Raw genomic sequence first — 14,420 nt, forward strand, 5'->3', positions numbered from 1 at the left:
CCCCCCCCCCCCCTTCCCTGTCCCTGGGAGGGTGTCAGGGCAGCGAACGTCCCCGGGGGCTCTCCGTGCACCCAGCGGCACCCTTGGGTGCATGGTGCAGCGGGGGGGGGGCTTTCCCTGCACAGCCGCCCCCTTCTCCACGCACACGCGGGGGGGGAGCGAGGGCCACGTGGGACCCAGCCCAGCGCCCCGCGGGACCTGGCGCTGCTCTCAGGGGATGTGGCCACGGATGGGGATGGCAGTAGGGGGGCTGAGGGGCTCGCAGCCCCCCCCGGGACGCCCGCGGCCTCGCTGCCGAAGGCGGGGTCTGGGTGCGGCGGCGGCCAAGCCGCGGGGCAGTGTGGGATGCAAGCAGCCGCCGTCCGCTCCCCAGCGTTGTGCGATTTTTTAAAAAAAAAACTGGGGTTGGGAGGGCAGCGCTGTACCCCCACCCCTGGGGCTTCCGAGCTGGGAAGGGGGCGCCGGGGTCCGGAGCATCCCCTGGGCTCAGGGCGGCAGGGTTAAAGGCTGCTCGATCTCACGTGGGAAAGCGCAGCCGCGGGGAAGGCACGGAGGGACCGGCTTGGGCAAGAGCTGGAAATCGCAGCCAAGGGTCACCGGCGCCGCCGTCCCCTTGCTCCCGGTGTCCCACGGGGATCCCAGTCTGCTCCCGTGCTTCACGGCCCCGGGGACGCGCTCAGGAGGGGTTTTGGGGTTGGGGCGGCAGGGTGGGCACCGAGGCAGGGTGCTGCTTGGGACGCGGCCGCACACTCCCTTGGGGTGCACCCCTGCAAATCCTCTCTGGGCGCAGGGGTCCCCACGCACGGAGCCGCACGGCCTCGCCTGCGCCGGGACGAGACATCCCCTAACAAGGGGGGGACGGGCAGGGCTGCAGCCTCCCCCGTGACTCGGAAGGCAGGAGGCACTCGCAGCCCTGCAATCTCAGCCCCGTTTCCGCCCCCAAAGCTTTTGGGCCTGAAAAAAAAAAAAAAAAAACGCGCCGCTGCTCCAAGGGCTGCACAGGGCACCCTGCACGGCACAGCGCAGGACGGCAGCGTGCCGTGGGGCCAGCCCTGCGGGCTGCCTCTCAGCTGCCTTTTCCCAAAGTTTTTCCTGCTGCTCTCCAGTTCTGGTGCTGTCGGAGGACGCTGGGACCCATTTCCCACACCCTGCAGGTTTTTTTTGCCACCTGCAACCCAGGACGGAGCCAAACCAACCTCCAGCTGCCTTCCAACTGCTCCTGCCGAGGCGCTCCCCGCACTCCGGGCCCCAGCTCTTCCCTTTCCAGGCAGGCACGCAACATCTCCACGCGGGGATTCTCCCCTTCCAAGCCAACAGGACGTTGCCACCCGCATCCCAGCCACCCCGTTACCACCTCCCCAGCCCCCAGGTTTGTTCCCGGCACGGGGCTGGGATTGTGCAGGGTCCCCCCCCCTACAGCCAGGGACCTGCCCAAGGCTAACGAGCGATGCAGTGCAGGGGACAGGAGGGGACCCGGCTCTCCCTGCCCCATGTCCCACCCCATCCCCTCGCACCATGCTCAGCGCTGACCTGCAAGGGCCCAGCACCCCCCCAGCAATCCACCCACATAAGGGGGTTTTGCGTGTGTGTACAGAGGAGTTTTAATTAGCTAATAATCTTTAATAGGGTTTAATTGCCTTGTTATAAAAGGTAATTACGGCAATACATCAATTAGAGCTGTAAAATTAATAGATTTACCAGCTCTATTTGTTGAGAGAGCCCAAACTTGCAGCGAGCAGCGGCCGGGGCAGCGCTGGTGGGTGCGCTCTGCCAGCGGCAGCAGCAGCGATGAAAGAGGCAAAGGAGCCGCAGAGCCACTCGAATCCTGCTCCTGCCCGCTCTGCACAACACCCTGAGAGCTGCCGAGGCGTTAGAGCAGAGCAGGGTGGAGAGACGGATGTGCCGAGCAAGGGGTCAGGGCTCTGCAGGGGCAAGCTGAGGCTCACGGGGTCCCCATCGCCGCCGTGTCCCCCTGGGACAACGGGAAAAGTCCCCCCTGATCTGCTTGGGATGGGAAAGGCTGCGCCTGCTTGGCCAAGAGGAATTCCGTGTCTCCTACAAGCCCTGTGCTTTGCTCTCAGAAGCAGAGCGGGCGAAAAGCATCCCAAAACCCAGGCTTTGAACCCCACCCCGCAAGGCAACGGGGACCCAAGGGCGCAGGGACCCAAGGGCACAGCAGCAGAGGCCCCCGAAGCAGCAGGGCGGGGGCTCCGTGCTCCCTGGTGCTTGCCAAACCCCGAATGCTGGGGCTGCGGCGGGGCTGCCAAGCCGCGAGGATGCAGCAGCTCGATGGAAAATGCATCTCACGGCTCCCCGCGAGGGCAGGGCTTTAAAGGAAAAGCTGCTTTGGCGGCGCATCGCTCCGCTGCCCCCTGATCCGGCCGGCGCCCACCAAGTGTGCCGGGGATTGGCGGGGATGAAAGCTGTGCCCTGAGCTCCTCTGTCCCCTCCCAGCCTCACTGAGGGTCGTTCCTGCAGAGCAGGATCAGACCGTTTCCCATCAAGTCCGCAGACCACGCATGCATCCACCCTAAAGATCCCATTTCACTGCAAGCAGCAAGTTTTGGAGTGAAAAAAACCCTGAGCAAGCCACATTTTCTCCTCCCCGTGAGCCCCCCCCCCCCCGCCCCAGCGTCACCGGGCTGGGGTCACAAATATTTTAATGGACATTTTTTTTGCTCTCCGCCTGCCCCAAGCAGCGAGCTTGGCGCGCACAGGAAAGGCAAGCACAATGAGCTGGCGGCAGCCCAGGCCGGTGTGGGGCAGTGGACGGAGGCACGCGTCCCAGCCCAGGACGTGTCCCCGCTAAATGCCAGCTCGGGAACGGCACCCGCACCCCAGGGGGCTGAAAGGAGTTAAAATCCCCATGCGGTTTGCTCAGGCACCTGGGGAAACTGGGGGGAACCTGGGTGATGCTCTGGATTAAGCGCTGCTGCCCGCTGCTGCGGTTAGGGGGGACCAGAGGCTTTGCGAAAAAAAAAAAAGGGGAACAGCTGCCGGTGGTTCCTGGCCGTGTTCCCTATTATAAAAAGGTGCCATAAAAAAGCCTCGAGCAGCCACATCCTGCACGGCCAGGGCTGGGCCGTGGGCTGTGGGGCCGTGGAGGGTTCCCCCCAGGCGAGAGGCACCAGCTCGCCCTCGCACGCGAAGCGGCGGAGCCCGGCGGGACGTGCAGCCCACTGCGGCGGCAGCTCATCGACTGTAAGAGGTGCCAGAGGGGATTTCTGCGCAGGACGGGGCTGGAGAGGATCAAGGACACCCGCAGGGCTCAGCCTGCCCCTTTCTCCTGGTTTCCCTTTCGCCCACGGACACAGCCACAGGATATATACCTGGGATAAAACCCCCTTTTACCGGAGGCGGTGCGAGGCCAGGGTGCCCCGCAGCGGAGCAGCATCGCTCACTCCCTCCTGCAGCCCTGGAGAGGGGCTGGTGGCAAGGACAGGACCTGGTCCCAGCCCTGTCAGCTCGGATCGCAGCAGCAGCAGCCCAGATGGGACGGGGCGGATGCGCCCTGCGGTTCCCAGCAGCGTCCCCCCTGCAGCCCCTACCCAGAGCGGGTGCCCCTGGCAGAAGGAAGCCCCAGCGCCCCCAGCTATCAGCAGCTCGAGGCCTTCCGAAGGCTGAGATGTTTCACAAACTCTCCAAGTCCTCCGAAAACCACCCTGCATCCCTTTCTCCAGCCGGTTTGTCCTTTCAGCCACCCCGGTCTCCTGCAGCAACCGACTCCTCGGGCATTGAAACGTGCCAGACTTTGAGCTCATCAAACCACGGTGTTCGCCTCTTTCCACCCTGAACCACGGTGAGGTGGAAATCTCCGCCCCTGCTTTCCGTCCTCGTCCAGCTGCAATCCCTGCAGCTGCAGAGGAAAGCTGAAAGTGGGACCAAAAAGAGCTGGAAAAGCTCAGAGAGCAGCGCCCCAAGCCCGTGCTGGCTGCGAGGCGGCCGCTCTCTCCGTCACGGTTCTGCCTCCTCTCCCTGCCAGCACTGCTGGGTTGTTGTGGGCTGCTGGGATTCACCTCGCTGCTGCAAAACCAGCCTAAAAATAGTGCGGAGCGGAAGTGCCGGGGTAGTCCCGCAGATTAAAAGAGAAAAAGAAACAGGCTTGGAGGCAGAAATGAAGGCGGGCGGTGGCACGAAGCAGTGGGAGGCAGCGGTCAGGGCACGGCGCGGTGCATCCCGGCGGGGTTTGGCACCTCCTTGCTCCAGCCCAGCCCCACAGCCTCTGTGCTTTGGGAAAAAAAATATAGAAATAAATAAAAACGAGGGAAAAAAATTGCCTGGTGTCCCCTGCTGTGCTGAGGATGGGGCCGGAGGAGCTGGCATTTGGGAGCAACCGGGCGACCGTGCGCCGGGAATCATCCCGTTTTCTTCAGGGTTTTTGGCCGTAAAAGGCAGCGGAGGCTGGAAATGAAAGGACTGACATCGAAGGAAAAACGGGATGCAAAGGTGCCTCGGCTCGGGCCCAACCCAAGCAGGGGAGGCTGAGCTGCCCCATGGGCCTTCCTGCCCTCGCTGGTAATTAATGACAGGTCGTGGGGTGGCCCAGCTCGGTGCCAACCTCTTTGTTTGCCTCTTGCCAACCGCCCCGTGGCTGCAGGCTGGGGTTCGCAGCCTTGTGGTTTCAGCCCCACGGAGGTGGTTTTTTTTGGGTGGGGAACCCTGTGATGAGGTTCCCCTTCCAGTTGCCTCCACTTCTGCCTTTGCACTTCCACGGCCCCACGGATCTGCCGTGCCCACTCTGCGGAACTAATTAAGCAGCCCCATTAAGCAGCCCTGCAGTGAGCCCTGAAGTCCCTGAAGCTCTTCTGTACCCACGGCGCACCCAAACGGCTCCGTGCCTCAGTTTCTCCACTTGCGGTGCCGGGGGAACGGCCTCCTCCCAGCCCTTTTCCCACCTCAGCCACCAGCTTGGGGCTGTTCTCCGGATGCCGACGCTCTCTTGGTGCGCATACGGCCGAGCCCTGCTCCCACCCGAGGACGCCAGAAGCTCGTGTATGGAAAAAAATCCACAAATTTGGACCGATTCAGCACCGCTCGCACCCTGCGGCACGGCGAGCGAGCAGCCGGGCGGCTCCGCGGCCCCTTCCCGGAGGCGGCAAGGGGGCAAGGGGTCTTGGGGGGCAAGGACGGGGTTCAGCTTCGGGACCCGTCTCCCTCCCAGTCCCAGTCCCCGTCCCCGTCTCCCATCCCCATCCCTGCGCAGCCGAGCGAGCGGCAGCACCACCTCGTGTCCGCCGGGCGAGCTGCGTGTGGGGGAGCCCCAACCCGGGCCAAAACCGCATCCACGGGGACCACGACCCACGGGGGGGGGGGGGATTGGTGGGGGGCTGCCAGAACCACAGCCTCATCCAGAGGCCCCTGGACGAGGCCGGGACTCGTGGCGGAGCTGCCACGCGTGACATAGCCGCCACTTGTCCCTAAGAAGCCCCCCACCAGGAGCTTAGGGTGGCTTGGGGACCCGCAGGGGTCCTGCCGCTCACGGTCCCACGCTGCTGTGCCCCCCCCAGGGAAGCACCGCTGCGGTTTTGCAGGCACGGTGCCGGGGCTGCTCTTTGGGACAGCTTGGAAGAGAACGGTGCCAAGCTCCCGTAACGGGGCTGGCATCCTATGGAGGGATGCAAAGGGGACGGGGAGAGGGGACATCCCTCGTGGGGTGCGTCCTGGATGTCCCCGGGGACCCAGTGTGGAGGGGAGCATCCCCTTTTTTGCCACCTGACCCCACTGTGGGGGCTCCTCCGTGGGGAGGAACGCCCGTGCCTGGCCACTCCTGCCTCTCCCACAGCACCTGGCTGACGGGGCCGTTTATTGCTCGGGGCCATTTGCCAAGCAAAGGGAGGAGAGAAGGGAAGGGAAGAAGTTCCCCCAGACAGCAGACAGTGCCGGTGAGCCGGCCAGGAGTGGGACACGCTGCCAACGGAGCTGCTGGCTGAAAGCAGGCTTGGGAAACCAGCCGTAACCCCCGGGCAGAGAGAGTCCAGGACCGAACCCACACCGCAGACCACCGGGGGCTTAGGGGTGCAAGCAACAGCTCCTGCATCCCGACCCTTCTGCAAGGAGCGTGGAGCTGGGGGGGGTCCCTGAGCCCTGGCTGCCCCCCGCTGCCCTCCCGGCCCAGCCACGCGGCGCCGGCATCCTCCCCCCAGCTCGAACCCCCCCCCCCTGCTCTCACCAGCACATCGCTGGCGCCGGGATCTCGTTGCTCCCGAGGCAGAGAGCCAAGCGATGCGGACGGGAATAGTTAGCGGGCTGACAGCCGGGGCCGAGCTGCAGGTGTTGGGCTGACAGCAGCACCTCCCTGCTGCCCGGGGAGCCGGTGGGGGCAGCGCCGAAGCTTCTCCGGTTTCCAGAAAGGAGATCTCCAGGGAGGCTGCCCTGGCCCGGGCACCAACTGGCGAGCGCCGCGGTGGGGACGGCGTGGCGGCGCGGTGCCCCTGCCCTGCCTGCCGCAGGAGAGACGTCCGGGGTTTGCTTTCGAGGAGACCCTGCAGCATCCGTCCTGCAGGCCCGGAAGCAAGACGATGGCTCCGGCACGGTCCAGGGAGCCCGCTGCAGTCTCCAGGTGCTGGGATATAGAACGAGGCCCCACGTGTCCTGCGAGGCCGGGAGGGGCTCGGCCAGCTGAGCTCTGTTCCAAAGCGCTGAATTGTGCCGCTTGCGAGGACTTCCACCTCCCTGTGATCGCCCACAAGGCAGGCTCCAGCCAAGGGGGGAAGAGCAGGGTGAAAACCAGGTCCCAGGGTCGCTGCCCCGAGCGTCACTCTGCCGTCCGACCCGCTGCCCCCTCCCAAAGCGCCTCGTGGTGGGGATGGGACAACACGAGCCACCTCCTGGCCCTGAGATGCTGGAGCCAAGAGGTCAGGCCGTGGTGGGATGCAGCGAGGGTCCTGGGGTTTGCAAATCCAGAGCCGAGAGCTGCTCCTTGGCCACCCCAAAAAGGGCTCTGAGCACAAGGGAGAGGCGAGAACCCGGGGGCTGCCTCCTGGCCCCTTGTCACAGCCCCACGGCCCCGGGCACCCACGGCTGAGGCGGTGCTGGATTTTCGGGGCGTAGCCGAGCTGGGCTTTGCACCAGGTGGCCCTTTGCTGCTCGCAGAGAATCCGGCCCCTTGGCAGGCTCTGAAATGATCCCAAGCCCCCCTGCTTTGTTATTAAATCAAATCCATCTGGCCTCGACCGCGACGCTTGTTATTCGAGATCCCTCTCGAGCGGAGCTGGGATTAGCTGCCGGGCATGGGGGGATTCTCCCTCCCTCTCCCACCCGCTCCGGCCCCTCCTGCTTTTACTCTTTTGTGTTTCTCCACTTCTTGGAGGAGCAGGGGGAGGCGCAGGCTCTTAAGGCAGCTTTTGTGCAGCGCGGGGGTCCCCGCGGGACCATTATGCCACCGCGCTCCCGGCGGGTCCGGTCGGGACGTAATTGCCTGCACCTGACCCGCCCGTGTGTGGGGCAGCCCCTGGCCCCAGGGACACCCCAAAAGGGCTGACCCGGGGCTTTGTCCCTGCCACCTGCTGTCCCCACTGCTGAATCCACGCAGCCTGAACCCCGGCAGTGCCAGGGCAGCTCTCTGCAGACGGGCTCGGCAGGATTATCTCCCACCTGGCCCCAGGGAACCAGCCATCCCAGGAGGCAGGCGCTGGGGCGAGCTGGAGTGGCGCAGGACGCGCTGCTGCTGGACAAGTGTTCTTAAGCGTGGCTGCTCGCCCTGGGCCCTTCCTGCTGGTTTTCCTTAAGGCTGCAGCTTTCTGACTGCTGCTGAGGAGCGGCTGGGCCGAGCAGCCGCCTCTGGCCGTAACCTCCACCGAGGCGGCCGATTTCCGCTGCTCTCACGACCTAAAGAGTGCTGGGGAAGCGCAGCCGCTGCCGGCACGACGCAGGGGCTGGGACACTTGGTATGGAGAGCCTCGTGCCTTCCCGCTGCCATCCTGGGGCCAGCAGTGGCCATCGCCACCAGGCAGGGACGAGGTGACAGCGGGGACCCCTCAACGGGGCTGGGATCCCCCCCAGCACCGGGCTGCCAGCAAAATGCCAATTAGTGCAAGAGCTCGGGCATGGGCTGCTGCTTAATGAGACGGGGGGCTCGGGCATCGCCCCTGCCCTGCTGCGCTCGGCCGAGTCCCACCTGAAACCTGGAATTAATGCACTAATTAGCAGCAGGTTCGTTTGCTCGCAGGTCACATGCGCACGCACGGACCGATGCTACCGCACCAACTCTGCTCTCAAGAGGATCCTCAGCATTTTGGAGCCATGTCTGCATCCCGCAGGAACTTTTTAATGGCGCAAGGGACCGCTCGGTGACAGTGGCGGTGCTGTCACCATCGCTGGGGAGCCCCAGCTCCCCCCAGGGTGCCGCTAGCCCGCTTCGGGGGCGGCCGGGAACACGTCCACCTGATGTGCCTGAAAAGCAGCATACATCTCCCCGTTGCTATGGGAACGCTTCTTTTAAAGCAAATGAATAATAATAATTAACACGATCTATTAAATAATAGTAATAAAGGCGTTGGTAATGACTTGTAATTGGGAAAGCACCCTTAATGACAGAGCCTGGCTCCGCGATCCGGCGCAGGATCTCCCACCCCAAAGGGAGCCCGGGCTGGGGCGAGTGCCCTCCGCGGTCAGCCGGCAGCGGCAGGAGCTTAGCGGGATTCGGCGAGGATCAGACACTTATCTGGATAATGAGGATGTCTAGACTGATAAGAAGAAGGGTTAAATTGGCTCAGGACCTGATTCTGCCTCACCGTGCAGCCTGCGGTGTGCCTGGGAGTCACCTGGGGGGCGAAACGTGGACGGGTCCTGTGTGCCCTGTCCTGTTCCTTGGCACCTGGGCTGGACGCAGCTCTTTTTCCTCCCCTTTTTCAAGCCTAGGAGGTGGGGGCAATGCCAGGAGCCCTGGCAGGCAGAGGCAGGACAAACACTCTGACACCTTGGCCATGCTCTAAATTGCTTTTCTGCACTCTCATTTCTCTGTCCCAGCCATGCCCTCGCTATGCCCCTGCTCTCTGTGGAGGAAAACCACGGGCACGGATTTGCGTGAAACTCAAAGGATGCGATAACTCCGCGTCCTCCGTCCCTCTGCCAAACTTGGCTAAGGCCAGTCAAGAGGTTCAGAGGGGGAGGGCAGATGGACAAAGCAGTGATCTGGTGGCCTCCCACCCCAAAACCCGCTGCGAGGTGCTTCTGAAAGGACTGGGGGGCTGCTGAGAGCAAATAAAAGCAAAGAACCGATGGTGTCGCCGCTTGGTTAGCGCCAGGAACACCAAACCAAAGCTGCAGCCCCGAGGGCAGTGGACCCGCCCGGCTCGTCCCCACAATGGCATGGAGTGAATCTCACCACGAGACTAAAATTAATATTGAGGGGAAGAGCTCCGGAGCACACGGGGTGATTGCAGCATCCCTGGGAAGGAGGCATCACGTGAGGCACGACACCCACCTCGGCTGTGGCACGGTGTGGAGAATAGTTTGGGTAAAGATTGGAGGGGAGGAAGAGAACGGTGCCCCTACATGAAACCGGAGTGACACCGCTTGTCTAGGGGAGTCCGGAAAACCCAGGAGCGTGGCTGTGCCGTGCTGGCCCAATTGCTCATAAGCACAAACAACTCAAGGGTCAGGCGTGCTGCTGCTGCCCAAGATCCATAAACTGCTTCGGTTACAGGTAAGTAACGAGATTAAAGGGATTTTTTTTTTCTTTTCTTTTATGTCTATTTAACATTTGTGTTTGAGAGTGCTTTGTGAATAATTGGTGTCGCTGCTTTCGAGCGCAGTCAGGGGGGATGAGACACCGATCTCTTGCTGCTGCGAGGATATCCAACTCCAACCTTCTGAGCTCTTTGTTGGCCTTGTCTTGGCCAAAAAGGTGACTGCAGCCAGCCCCATCACCCTCATGAACGCTCCTGAAAGGCAAAGGGACTTCACTGGACCTAACCCCCTAGCAAAAACCCTCCCCATTTCCACTGCAAACCCCACAGGGTTGGAAGAAGCATCAGACCCACGTATACACCGAGCCCCAAAGGTGGAAGACGCTACTGTGGAGAGAGCTCGCTCGTAGCCCTGGCAATCAGATCTGCAGCCCTGGTCCCACCCCGATGGGAGCTGCTTGGGCTCCATGATTCGGGTCCGGCACACGGCGCATGGGGCCGACACGTCCAGGACGCGTCCGACCACGGCGGCACTGGGCGCCCGGTAGGAGCACCCACGTTGAACCTGCCCCGAAGGCGTCGCGGCGGTGCGATGCCCGAAGAGCCGACCTGCACGTGTCCTGCAGCTGCGCCAGGACTGCCGAGGCTGGCGGAGGTTCAGGAATGCCGGATAAATGGCCTAGCATCCCACCAGGCAATATTTCTAAGAGTTAGTGGGACGGGGGGGATGTGTCCGAGGAAGCGGACGGCGATCCTGACTTTCTGTAAAACGAAATTGGGAATGATCTGCTTGCAGAAGGTGGGGTTCCAACGGGAAGGAAAAATGTTCCTTGACAAACACAAACCACATTTCTAAGCAGCAGGAAGATGGGAGAGCGTGACCCTGACACTGAAAGACTCCCTAGGTCCCAAATCTAAAATCACTGAGATTTCCACTTGCAAGAATTTCAACAAACTTAGGGCACTTTTTCCAAAAACCTCGTGTCCAGAAGTCCAATACCTCAACTCCTACAAGCACGACCAATCCTGCAAATCGCTCAGCACCAGCAGTCCCACCACCAGATTGTGCCCGTAGCTTAGCGCTCCATCTGCAGCCAATATGCTGAGCTCTTAACAAAATTGAGGGTTTTTTCAATCCGGTCTCCCGAGCCTGATCCCATGGACGTGGACTCAACAAAACCAATGGACTTCAAGGAGCTTTGGAGCAGAGCTTTACGGTAATTTACTTATCTCACAGAAGAGCTTAATTAACAAATGTTTGCAAAGCACTTTAGGATCCCTGCACGGAGGGAGAAGAGAGCTTTTGCTATCGGGCCGGTCTAGAAAGCAAAAGGGTTTACGATCGGTACGCGGCGCCCCACAACCACCGCAGCTCCAGCACACGGGGAGGCGACGTCTCAAAGGCAACCGGCGCCGAATCTTTTCCAGCAGCTGCCATCCCACAAACACCTCTTTCCCCCAGCCGCGGGTATATTTGAGGAGAAAAGGGGATGCAGGGCTGGGAAGGGGAAAAACTTTGTTTCTTTGCCATGCTCGCTCTTGGCGATGAACGTCAGTCGCCGTTTTGCCTGTTTGCAGCCAACGGCAGCTTTATTCCTGCCTGCGACGGGGCTTTCTGCGACACGCTGTAATGCCCACACTCCCTCCCGGCAGCTCTGGCATCAGCAGCAGTTGCACTTTGCAGTTTCTGGCCTTTTTTTTTGTTTGTTTTCCAACCCATCGCCTAGGAAAGGCGCGAGGAGCACGACACCGCCACTGATCCCCACCCCTCTGCGCGGCAGAGCCTTCCTGGTTGTAGCTCATCCTCCCTTCCCTGTCAGTCAGTGAGGGATGTGGATTTTAAAACACTTGGACATACCAACTCCTGAACTAGAAACACCGCGCGGCTGCCAAAGGGAAGTAGGGAAGAAGTCTGCAGAGTTGGTGTAACCGTGCGCGGTCTACGCCCGCAGCCACGCGCTCCGAGTGTGCAACCTGGAGCCGGAAAATTACTTCTCACAACGATGCCAACATCCCAGCCTCTGACCGTCCTGCGGTAGGAGCTCTTCCAGCTCATCGAGTCAGTTCTAGGGCACTAACTCGAACCCGAACCGCTATCAAAACCCAGCCACCCCAGAGGGCAGCAGCGCCAGACGGGAGGTAAGATCATTCCTAAGCAGCTGATATCACCGGGAGGAGGATCAAAGCCTTGGTCGGAGCCCAGCTACGCCCCCAAAATATCGTACAAACCGAGCAGCGCAGCTATCAGGGACCCATCAGAATTAGTCACGGCCCACGGTGCCAATTCTCGCAGTTTTGCTGTGAGCATTCATGTTTGTCTGAAATTCCCAGCTCCCTGAGTCATGTGGCTATGTGCGAGTCTGAGTTTCCATTTTTTTTTTTTTAAAAAAGCAAGTTTCTAGACCCTGTGGCTGTGCAGAGAAGTGAGGTGATGTAATTCAAGTGAAATCTGGAAGCCCTGGGAGAAGGTGAGCGAAAAGCGGCCCATGTTCTCCATTTTTATGGAGTCACACAACTTTTTAGCTAGTTTTGTTATTTCTGGGCCTGTTGGAGAGCTCGGAGCTGGAGCTCTGCAGGTTTTTTTTTTTTTCTTTTTTTCTTTTTTCCTTCCACTTTATGACTTCAAGGGGCTTTCTCCTCCTGAAAGCTACAGGACAGAACCTAAAATGGAGGTTGGAAGCAAACCGGTGTCCCTCAGATGATGCGGTGCCCACAGGCCAGGCACCGTCACCGCCTTCCTGAACGTGACCAAACCCCGATGAAAATCCAGCTGTAACACCAGGACAAAATACACGTCCCCAGCAAGGCAATGCAATGGACGGGTGTTTGTGCGCGTGGATGCACGTGCGGACCCACACCTGCGCGTGCACAAAAACACTTCATATAGAAACCCATTCCCACTTTACGGACGTATTTGGGGTAAATGCTCGCCCCTCGCACGCTCGCTTCCCACGTCTGCATCTCACACGTGCGTGTGCTTCGGCAGAGTCTCACGCCCAGCCTTGCCGCGGGTGGTTGGCGTGCGAGCGAGCCGTACGTGGCAGTGGGTACGGGGACACCCGCGGCCACCAAACGCCCACCTCTCGACCCTCTCTGGGCCGTGCGACGCGCGCGGGGCACGCGGGGCCGAGCGTGGCCGCGCCGAACAAACGCTGCCATGCGTGCGCAGGACGAGCCCCCGTCCGGCGGCCGTGCGGGACGTTGCCCGCGAGCAGACGCTACCTCACAGACGAAGGAACCCCTTCCCGAGCTGCCGGACCTCAACAAGTCCCAGCACCGTGCAAAGGTTAACATAAAACATGAGCAACTCAGGACGCTGCTCCACACTCGTGACTGAAAGGAGACGCGCGAAATGCAGCAGCACGAGGTGGGGTTTTTCTCTTCTTAGCTCTACTTTTTTGCTCTTTTTTTTTTTTTTTTTGGAAGTTCACAGCACGGATGCCAACACCTCCAGCCCCAAGGCTGCTTCGTCGCAGGTCCTGCAGCAGAGGGAACCTGCCCCGGCCCCTGCTGCGCTGTGCCAGCATCTGCCCGACTTCGCGCTGCGGCTCTGGGTGGCGAAAGGGAACAAAAGGGAAGCACCCGTTCCCAAAGTGCCTGGGCAAAAGTTGCCGGGAGAGCTATAGCAACACCTTACCGTCTGAGTCACTGGATGAGACATTTCCTTGTGCTGTGTGCCCCATCTGCTTAGTTCATCTGCAAGCTGAGATCTTCTGCTGTAGACCCAGAAAGAGAGACAGGGGGAAGAGAGAAAACCGCGCAGCGAGGATCTGAGAGCCAGGGAGAGGAAAGCAGAGGGGATACGGGGAAGGGGAAGAAAATTCCTGCCTCGGTGACAAGGCACCAGTGCCACCATCCATCGCCCCGCTCCGTCCCCAGCCAGCGCCGCAGCCGTCGCCTCTGCCAGGGCTGCAGCGCGGTGTGGTGCGGGGGGAGCCTCGCACCGCTCTGCATTGTCTCTCTCCCCAGTGTAAGCTCGTTGCAATCCCATTTCATGGGAGAGACATCTGGTTTGATTCAAGAAGAAAGGGGAAGAGGGGAGAAAGGCGCACACACACACACACACACACACACATACACAGGGCCCAGCCCCAGCCTGGCTGGCGGGGAGCTGAAAAGCTATTTTCAATGCTTCCCTGCGCTGAAGCGCTCCTCATTTCAATGAGAAAAGGGAGAGGCGGAAGACGGGCTGGCCCCTGGCCCGCGGGGGGGGGCCATTTGCCGGGGGTCTGGGGGGGCTTTGCTGGGGTCTGGGGATTTGCTGGGGCTGGTGGGAGGCTTCGCTGGGGTCTGGGGGGCTTTGCTTGGGTCTGGGGGAAGGGATTTGCTGGGGTCGGAGGGGGCTTTACTGGGGTCTGGGGGTTGGAAGCCAAAAGTGGAGGCTCCGGAGGCCGAGCCGCGATGTGCTCGTGAGGCACCAAAGCCTCGGGATACCGGGACCCCGCCCCCCCACCGTTTTCTGTGCCCTCGGATCCCCGCAACCCCCCCCCCCAAAAAAATATATATAATAATAAAATAAAAATAAAAAATCCCTGCAGGCTCCCAGCCCCACGCCGTGCCCCCCAGCACCCCCGTGGGTGCCGCTGGGTCGCCATACCTCCCCCTCCCACTGCCCCCCCCCAGGATGCGGCTCCCCACGCCCCCATCCCACGCCCCCCCCCGCGTGGGTTCCCACGCCCCCCCGCCTCCACTCGGGACCCCCGCAGCCCCTTCCACGCGTGCCCCCGGGACTCCCCACGCCGTGCGCGCGTCCCCCACGGGGGCCAGCGAGAACAACTCCCCCCCCCCCCC

This window comes from Oxyura jamaicensis, chromosome 25, assembly GCF_011077185.1.
Source record: "Oxyura jamaicensis isolate SHBP4307 breed ruddy duck chromosome 25, BPBGC_Ojam_1.0, whole genome shotgun sequence".
Lineage (NCBI taxonomy): Eukaryota > Metazoa > Chordata > Aves > Anseriformes > Anatidae > Oxyura > Oxyura jamaicensis.